We start from the raw sequence: 10,169 nt of genomic DNA on the forward strand, positions 1-10,169 counted from the left end.
GGCTGCCATATGCACCTCACAGCCAACTTGTATTACGTTTATTCTTACATTACCAGGTACCATGACCTCCATCAAAAACACTGACTAGAAGTAAATGTAGACACACAGAGAGAGGCAGGAGCTAGCAGAAAGCATTCTTGAGAGAAAGCATGTTTAATGAGTTGATGGGAAATTATTTTCATGTGATAATAGATTTAGATTTCCCCATGAAACCATGTATTTGCTGTGGCTGAGGTAAAGAACACCTAAATATTGAGGTTAGTGAATTAACCTCTTCCTGGATCACAAGCTACTGAAAAGCAGACGCCCAACTAAACAGAGTTAAACAAGAAACAATGACCTCTGGCCTTTATTTATGGTTTTGAGAGCCAGAAACTTCACCCAGCTAGGGTGTGTTCAGTGATAGAACATTCATGGAGCATGTTAGAACATTCATGGAGCATGTTGTGAGGCTGTAGTTCAATAACCAGGACTGAAATTTTAAAAGAAACAAATTGAGCCGAGGAGCGCACTCACATAAGCACAGCCTCTCTTTGAGCTATACCACAAATATGATTCCCCATACATTTCTACTTTTAATTTTTTTATCAGTTAAACAACTTGTACACATTTTCTTTGGAGAAAGGGAGGTGGTGAGACAATTTCTTTGTAGAGAAGCTTGGCTTCAAACTTGCTCTGTAGCCAAAGATAGTATGGAACTCACAATCCTCCTGCCTCAGACTCCCAAGTACAGCTTGTACAATCAAACCTTGCTGAATATCTTTTATACACACACACACACACACACACACACACACACACATGCACACGCACACACACGCACACACTGGTGGCAAAAGGTGAGATTATCTTCCTATGTAGTTTAGGCTCTTGAACTCCCTATCCTCCTGTCTCAGCTTCCCAAGGATTGGAGTTACAGGCATGTACACCACAGCTGTTGAAAATTGAAGGGTTTCTGTTAAATATTTTAAGTAAGTATGCAAAATCATGAGCTTCTTCATGGCATACATGTATTATTGTACTTTGCTCACATTCACTCTTGTAGTCATCCTCCGTTGTCCTGTGTAGTGGGTTGGTCTGATGTTGCTTGTATTCAAATGCTAAATTCTGTTTCCCAAGGTCTAGTAGCCTGGAGATGATGAAATTCTCACACATACCAGTTCTTGTGCAAGCCTTGCTCCTTAATTTAAAGCTATTGGTTGAATAAAGATGACTACAGCCTGTAGCTGGGAAGAAGAGAGGTAGGAGGGCCTTTGGTTCCCAGGTCTCTGAGGCAGAGACCACGAAGATAGAGGAATAGAAAGAAGTCGCCATGGGATAGGTGGATCGTGAATGCATGGCCATGAGGGCAGATCTGTTAGAGTAGGAGTGGCCTGGGGGAACACGGCAAGTGATATCTCAGGGTTATTAATAGGGAGGAAGACAAAATAGCACAGAGGTTGATATCTGCCCAGTGCTAGTGCTTTAAGGCTTATTAGAAATACAAAGATTGTGTGTTTTTTATACGGGTGTAGTGGCTATTCCTGGTTGTCAGCTTGGCTATATCTGGAATGAACTACAATTCAGAATTGGAAGGCTCACCTGTGATTCTGATCTTGAGGTTGGGAGATATAAGTTTCTGACCTGGATCTTAGCATGGAGATCTTGAGGCATGGTGGCTATGAATCCCAGGAGACTAAGGCAAGGAGATCTCTGAGTTCAAGGTCATCTAAGACAAAGTAAGTCTCAGATCCAGGCATAGTGGTACACACCTTGAATCTGGGCCACATCTGCTGGAGACCTACATAAGGACATTGGAAGAAGGAAGTCTCTCCTTTGCCTACTTGCCTCATGGTACTGAGCAACTGCTAGATCCTTGGACTTCCATTCACAGCTGCTGCTGACCATTGTTGGGAATTGGACTACAGACTGTAAGTAATCAACAAATTCCTTTACTATAGAGACTACCCATAAGTTCTGTGACTCTAGAGAACCCTGACTAATACAATGGGCTAGCAAAAATAATTAATTCTTTTTATAGTCCCTTTCCCCCTTCCCATAAGCCCCTTCTCCCAGGTATTGCCCCTTCCGCTTTCATGGCATCTATATTTATGTGTCTGTGTTCTATATATGACAGAAAACAGGCAATAAGTTCTGAGGTTTAAAGGCAAATATTTGAAAATTCCAGTGTGTGTGTGTGTGTGTGTGTGTGTGTGTGTGTGTGTGTGTGTGTGTGTGTGTGTATGTGTGCTGTATGCATACATACACATGTAGGTGTGGGCTCACTTGCCCATGTGAGTCCATGTGGAAGTCAAAGGTTGACTTAAGGATATCTTTCCTCCAACACAACCTAATTTATTTTTTGAAGCAGGCTTAGAGCTCACCCTTTGGGCTAACCTGGCTGTGCATCATCCTCTGAAAACTGCCTCTCCTTACACCCAAGTGCTGAGATCACAAGCACATGCCACCACCAGAGAGGACCATCTGAGCTCAGGTCCTCTGCTCTACAACAAGAATTTTACTGAAAGCTATCTCTGCATCCTCACATTGTTTTGTGGTTTTAAAAATCATTGTGGCATTTGTGCGTTCATTTTGTGTGTGGTGAGCAGTATGCTATAATATGCATGTGGCAGTCAGAACATAACCGTGTGGGTCATGGCACAAAAGCCAAGTCCTCAGGCTTGCCAACACGTGACTTTACCTGCTGAGCCATTTTGCCAGCCTCCCTTTTTCTTCCTTTCTTGCTTGCTTGCTTGCTCTGTGTGTGTGTGTGTGTGTGTGTGTGTGTGTGTGTGTGTGTGTGTGTGTGTATGTGTCAGGGTCTCTTCACTGGCCTGGAGCTCATCAAGTAGGCTAAGCTGTCTAATCAGCAAGCCCAGGAATCCACCTGTCTCTGTCACCCCATTGCTGGGATTATAAGCACCAGCCAGCTCGTTCAACTTTGTTGCATGAGTTCTGGGGATGGGACATGGGTCCTCGATAAGCACTTTACCTACTCAGCCATCTTAACATCTTTGAAGTTCCACATTTTAAAATGCATAAAATCTGGGCATGGTGGCACACACCTTTTATCCCAGTACTGGGCAGGCAGATCTCTGAGCTCAAGGTCAGCCTAGTTCACAGAGTTCCAGGACAGCCAGGGTTACACAGAGAAACCATGTCTCAAAAGAAAAGAAAAAATGTAAAGAAATGTGTCACTCTCAGGGTTTGGTAGGTAAGGGTCTCAAGGAATCGAAGTAAACACTGACAAATGCCAACTTTCAAGATGTACTTTCCACAACCGGAGCACTTCTGAAAAGCAGACACATCCTCTCTCTGACAAAACATCACCATCACTTCAAAGACAAAGAGAATCTTCCCCTTGAAAAACCTTATTTTTAACATACATTAGTATCACAAAAAAGGTCACTGAGTTTGAAATATTTATCTTCTTGAAAAATACGTAAGTCATCTTTGGGAGTGTTTCCCCGCTCTTAAAGAGGGCAAAAGTCACGTTCCCAGCATCCATATAGGCCAGCTCACAACCTGCTGGAGATCTGATGCTTATTGTCTCCTCAGGCACCTGTATTCACATGCACACACACGTGCACACACACACACACACACACACAATAAAAAGTTAACAATAAATCCAGTTGGGTGTGTGCCTATGAGCTCAGTGCCCACAGAGGCCAGAGGCACTGGATAACCTGGAGCTAGCTATAGGCAGTTGTGAGCTGTTCCTGAGGAGGGTGTTGAAACTCAAATTAGGTCCTCTAGAAGAAGAGTAAATGCTCTTAACCACTGAGCCATCTCCCCACCCCACCCCCCAAAAAATACCTTTTTAAAGAAAATCTATTCTTTTAGCAGAAAAGAATGTCATATGAGATGAAAGGGTTTTTTTTTTCTAGTCAGTCTTTCTTTTTACCAAATATTAGGAAAATTCTATTTAAAGTCTTTTCCCGTGTAAAATTAGCATATCCTGTGTCCTTTTGACTCCTCTTGACTTCGATTCTCGCCTGTACCAGTTTTTATGAACAACAGATAATAGGTTTTATATCTGAATTAACATTCTACTCTCACTCTAGAGCTGGTCTCTATTCCTGTCATAGTGACGGCTGCACACATGATTGTTCATAGGCATAAAACGTTATATTTTGAAGAATTAATTTCCTTGATGGCCATGGCTTTGAGTTGAGCATCTAGTGCACCCATCTGGCCAGCACAGGGGCCATGAACCTTGGATGCCAGTTTTACTGGGACATTTGCCAGCATTCGACAGGGTGTGAGTGAGTGGATGTTCACTATCAGGGATCCAGGGACCATAGAGTGTACCAAAAAAGGAAGACTATTTCATTAACAATGGAGGGGGCCCATCATAATGACAAGAAAGTGACCAGCAAAAAGCACGTAAGAGGAAAATGATCACCCAGGGGATAGTTAAACCCCTTCTCCTGATCAGGGACCCTTTACAGCAAATGTCCTATAATCACACTGAAAAGCTTGAAAATAGGTTCTTTATCTCCCCAGTCTCAAAGCCTAATGCAAGTAGATGGAATTTATCTTTTCTTTTTTAAGAACCCTTTTTTCTGTAACTTGTTCTCAAAGAATGGTGTGGCAATGAGCTGGATGCCCCAAGAATAGTTATTATCTTTAAACACACAAATGGCCCGGCCTGCCTTCACTCTTTATCCTATTTAGGGTTACTATCGCTGTGATGAAACACTATGACCAAAAGCGAGTTGGGGAGGAAAGGGTTTATTTGGCCTATACTTCCACATCGTAGTCCATCACTGGAGGAAGCCAGGACAGGAACTCAATCAGGAGTTCAACCTAGAAGCAAGAGCTGATGCAGAGGTCATGGAGGGGTGCTATTTACTGGCTGCTCATTCTGACTTGCTCAGCTTTCTTATAGAACCCAGGAACACCAGCTCAGGGATGACACCACCCACAATGGGCTGGAACCTCCCCCATTAATCACTAATTAAGAAAATGCTTCTACAGCCCCATCTTCTGGAGGTCCCTCCTCTCAAATGACTTTAGCTTGTGTCAAGTTGACATAGCACTATCCAGCACAACCCTCAAAACTACTTGATAGGAATTAAGAACATACCAAAGTGTTGGAAGGGCTTTTCAAAGGAATTAACATTTTTTATTTGGATTAGGGCCTTTAGGGCTGCTGTACTTAAAAATCTTAGCTCTTTTCTTTACCTTATAGGAAATGTTATTGAGGGTGTCTCATTGTGGTCTCTGCAGGTTCTTACAATATAGTCCTAACCTGGGACTCCCTATATGGAGCAGGTTGGTTTCAAACTTGTCCCAATCTTCCTGCCTCTGCCTTCTGAGTGCTAAGATCGCAGGCATGTGCCCCTCTGCCCTGCCTTGAAATTTAACCAAACATCCAACTAGAAATGATATTTATCAGATTGAAAGCAATCACAACTTTCATGACAATCTTCATGCAAACATACTTTAATACTAAAATACACAAAGTCCCACTGACTGTGAATGGAATTGTCCCATTTTTTTAATTATTGTTGAAACTAGCATACAAAGTGGTGATTTCACTGCATTTGCAGGTATCCTTTTGTTCTTTTTCTCTGCTCGCTACCCCACTGCCTTCTTCTCCCCCGTCCTTCTCACTCCACCTTGCTGCTCTCTTACCTCACCCACCCACCCCCTTGCTTACCTTCATGTGCATTTCAGTTACTGATTTTTTTCCTCCCTTTTCCTTAAGATCTCTTCTTCCTCTGTTATAGTTCCCTTTCCAATTTCACAGTGTCACAGACTATGCACACACACACACACATACACACACACACACACACACACACACACACACACACACACTAAAATCTAGGGTGAGCCTGTGAGAGAAAACACATGGTATTTGTCTCTCTGAACTTTATTTTGCTTAACATCATAATTTCCATCTCTGCCCACTTTGCTGCTAATATCATAATTTCATTTCTTATAGCTGAAAAAGTTTTATGGTGTACACGTATCATATTATCTGTTCATCAGATGGCAAGTACCTTGGCCACCTACTTCCTAGCTGTTGTAAATAGTTCAGGAATTGAAGAGGATGTACAAGTATGTCTGTGATTTACTTACTTACTATGAGTCCTGTGGGTTTATATACCCAAGAGTGTGTAACTGGATTGCAGGCCTCGATTTTTTTCAAAAACCTACTTTAATAAGGGTTCTCAAATGCTTCAAACTGTGGCCCCTCTTCTAGCCCACTTTCCAAAGGTAGAGGAGAAAAGATGGTAAATAGGACAAGGGGACGTGGACCTGTTAAGAAGTAGTTCTTTGGGGCAATTCTAGTCTCCGTTGCCAGAATACCAGCAGTCCAGTCCAGTAGTGTCAGGATACCAAACACGAACCAGCAGCAGCGGCACAAATTGGCACATGTCAGCAGGAGCCACCAGGATCAGCCAGGGACACCAGGAGAAGTCCTCTGCTGTGCCTCTCTCAACAAAATGAAGATCAGCTAAGACTGGAGACCAATGAAGCATTGCAAGGCCAGCTATGCAAGCCCACCATCACTGTCGGTCGAGTCCTGTTTATACTCTCTCCAAACAGCACGTGTCCTCCCATGGGTCTTGCCTCAGCAAAACACCATGTGAGTCTGTATCACAATGACACATCCAGAAACTTCCAGTTCACTGGGTCACACAGAAGTTCTGGGTTTAGAAATCTCTGTGGTGTCCATACCAGTCTGCACTCACACCAGCAGTGAGTAAGTTGTCCTCTCTCCCCACATCCTCACCAGCATTTGCTGTCCTGTTTCTCCTCAATGTTAGCCGTTCCAACTGGGATAAGCTGGAATCTCAACCTACTTTTAACATTCGTGTTTAGTTTGACTATTTGTGTTGTCTTCTGAGGACTGTATATTCCATTTATTATTAGTCCATTTGTTGACTGTCACTTTTGTTTTATGGTATACTTACTATTTTCAATTTGTTTTATGTGCATGAGTGTTTTGCCTGCATCTATATCTACATACCACATGTGTGCCTAGTACCCTAGCAAGCCACAACAGGGTATTGGATCCCCTAGAACTGGAGTTACAGACAGTTGTGCAATACCATGTGATACTTGGAATTGACCCTTGGTTCTTTGGAAGAGCCAGTCAGTGTTCAACCTCTGAGACATCTCTCTAGCCCAATGGTATTTAACATTTTACAGATTTTTATATAGTTTAGAGACGATCCTCCCTGTGTGATATGTGGAAGGCAAAGAGTATCTCCCTTTCTGTGTTCTGCCTCTTCATGGTGGTGTGGTCCCGCGCAGGTGGGATTGAAATCTCCATAGTCAGATACTTTAACCAACCCATCTGAGATTCGGGTGTGCTTTACTCTTTACCCTTGAATTCCATCAAATCGAACCCATAATCACACTGGGTGAAAATGCTACAAACCCGACAGACGATTCCCCAAAGATAGCAGCAGTGCTTCTGCTCTGCCATGGCATGGGTAGAGACAGGCACTGAGACAAGCTCTCACAGGCCCACATAGGAGACGTTACTTGGAGACAATGCCAAGCTTCTGCACAAAATGGTCTCAGCCTTTGAAGCAGATTCAACCAGTCAGGGCAAAATGTAAAACAGAAGGAAAATGATCCCGGTGTTGTCCTAAAAATAAAGAACTGGGAACTATGTAAAATGGCCTAACTATTTCAAAACTGAAGCTGCTCACAGTGACTCGTGCTTGTAATCTCAGCATGCAGAAGGCAAATACAGGAGGATTTCCACATGTTTGAAACCAGCCTGGGCTCCATAGTTAAGCTTCTGGCCAGCTAGGGGTACATAGAAAGATGCTGTGGATGGATACATACATACATACTTACATACATGACATACATAGATACATACATTCATATATACATAAAAACTATTCAAGAATTGAGAAACTGTTGATTGTGGTAACACATGCCTTTACTCCCAGAGGCTGAGGCAGAGGGATCTCTTTGGGTTCAAGGCTAACTTGGTCTATATAAGTGAGTTCCAGGACAGTTAGGACTATATAGTTAGATCCTGGCTCCAAAAATAGATAGATAGATAGATAGATAGATAGATAGATAGATAGATAGATAGATAGATAGGAGAATTGAGAAACAGGTACATTAAGTGGCTAAATTATAAATCACTAAAATTATATTTAACAGTATTCTCTTATACCATTAATTAAAGTTTATGATACAATATTATCCTTTCTCTAGGGTGTTTTTTTTTGGTTTGTTGTTGTTTGTTTGTTTGTTTGTTTTTAATGTCTCTCTACACAGCCCTAGCTGTCTTAGATCTCACTATGTAAACCAGACAGGCCTTGAACTCCCAGATCTACCTGCCCCTGCCTCTTAAATACTAGGATTAAAAGTGTGTGCATCACTACACCAAGCTAATATTATCTTTTTAAAATTTTTTTAAAGATTTATTTATTTATTATATGTAAGTACACTGTAGCTGTCTTCAGACACACCAGAAGAGGGCATCAGATCTCATTATGGGCCACCATGTGATTGCTGGGATTTGAACTCATGACCTTCCGAAGAGCAGTCGGTGCTCTTCCCTGCTGAACCATCTCACCAGCCCTAATATTATCTTTTTTAAAAAGATTATAGAAACTTGCATATATACATATATAGAAACATACAAGATTATAGAAACAAACATATACATATAAAGATAAAGAAACATACATACATATATAGAAAAATACATAAAGGACTATAGAAACATAATAGAAATATATACATATTATATATCCTAGAAGTCACTTTGGCAAAGGGATGTGTGGGGCAAGTGGACCATGCCACCAGACAGAACTAGTAAGGTTAAGTGAGCTCAAACCCCGTGAATCTCAGAACTGAAAACGGTAGGAGTGGAGCCACTCCCGGCCTGCCTCTGTCTGCTCTGGAACATTCAACCACGACACTCCACTGAGAGGACCATGACAACCAGTCAAGTAGGGAAAATACCTGGACTCCCTCCCCATGCAAACAGAGCATCACTAGCATCTCAAACTGAGCCAAAGGGAAGCATCTGCCCTTAGATCCCACCGTACTCCTCGCTGTTTATAAAGTTCCTGTCCACAGGGAATAAAGCACACAAGTTATTTCACCGAGGATCTTCTGAGAGTGGCTGTTTTACTGGGCTGTAAACACTTGGAGAAGAGTTTTCTCTCCAGAAGCATTCATCGCCAGACCTCGGACCTGCCTCCCGAAGTATTTATAGCTGGACCTCAGACTGCCTGGCTAGTCAGGCTCGTGCCACTGCTGCCGCTCACCACTGCTTTCCTTGCTGCTGGCGCTGGCACTGCCTGCGGCGGACAAGACCCCAGGTACCTGCCTTGTACAGGTCGCCCAAACCTCCTCGATTCTTTTCTAAGGGCTTTAGCCCTTCCAGTTTCCCCTGCCTGATCAAGATCCATGGAACCTATTTGTCCCGGTCCCATGGAGGATGACAGGGGTGGGGCTTCTAGGCATAGCATTTAAAGACTGAAAGGAAAATCAACTAAATGCTGACACTCACCCTCGAGTGGGTGGGTGTTTACAAATTCTCCTTCATCGTGATTATATTAACCCTCTAGTGAAATAAATGTGAAGAAAAAACGTTCGTACTTTTAAGATGTGTTGAGTGAGCCTTCAAACTGTTATAAACAGATGAGCTGCACTAGAGACCAGGAGAGGCCCATATAGTGACAGGGAGGAGATGTCCCAAGAGTCACAAGTTAGGGAAGAAGATGGAGTTCCCGTAGCCGGACAGGAAGCCCTCCAACAATGGGTGGAACACGACAGACCTTCGCTGCCTGTTCTACGGACACCACCTACTTCCACCTGAGCATTGTTGGTAAGAGTGGCCTAAACAACTGAAATGGATTTCCTCAATGCCTGGCAGTGGAACTGGCTTCATTCTGAGATCTCTCTCTTTGGCTGATCTCTTACAACTCCGGAGACAGAACCTTAAACTTTAAGCATGTGAGGTGAGTGCTTTGTTACTGAGCCACTTCCCAAACCCCTGCTTGTTACATGGCTATAGCAGAGAAATAGCTTATCAATACTTTTTTCATGTCTCTATCTCAGAAGCACACAAGTTACATTTGTCCCCTTGATCTCATTTACTGGAATTCATTCTTTAAAGTCTCTCTATTCTGAAATAATCCCACCCTAGGGTGCTGGTCGTTGAAACTCCAACCCAAGAATTTTGAGAC

The 10,169-nt window shown here is 42.8% G+C and overlaps 1 long non-coding RNA gene across 1 annotated transcript in view; it reads right to left on the reverse strand.

Annotated features, from left to right (window-relative positions):
- Positions 1-9,725, reverse strand: part of LOC116095279 — a 48,339-nt gene extending 38,614 nt beyond the window's left edge. The window contains exon 1 of the long non-coding RNA XR_004120525.1: positions 9,580-9,725. This is a non-coding gene — a long non-coding RNA (uncharacterized LOC116095279). The remainder of the gene's footprint in view (positions 1-9,579) is intronic.
- Between the last annotated feature and the right edge of the window lie 444 nt (positions 9,726-10,169).

This window comes from Mastomys coucha, unplaced genomic scaffold (genome assembly GCF_008632895.1).
Source record: "Mastomys coucha isolate ucsf_1 unplaced genomic scaffold, UCSF_Mcou_1 pScaffold18, whole genome shotgun sequence".
Lineage (NCBI taxonomy): Eukaryota > Metazoa > Chordata > Mammalia > Rodentia > Muridae > Mastomys > Mastomys coucha.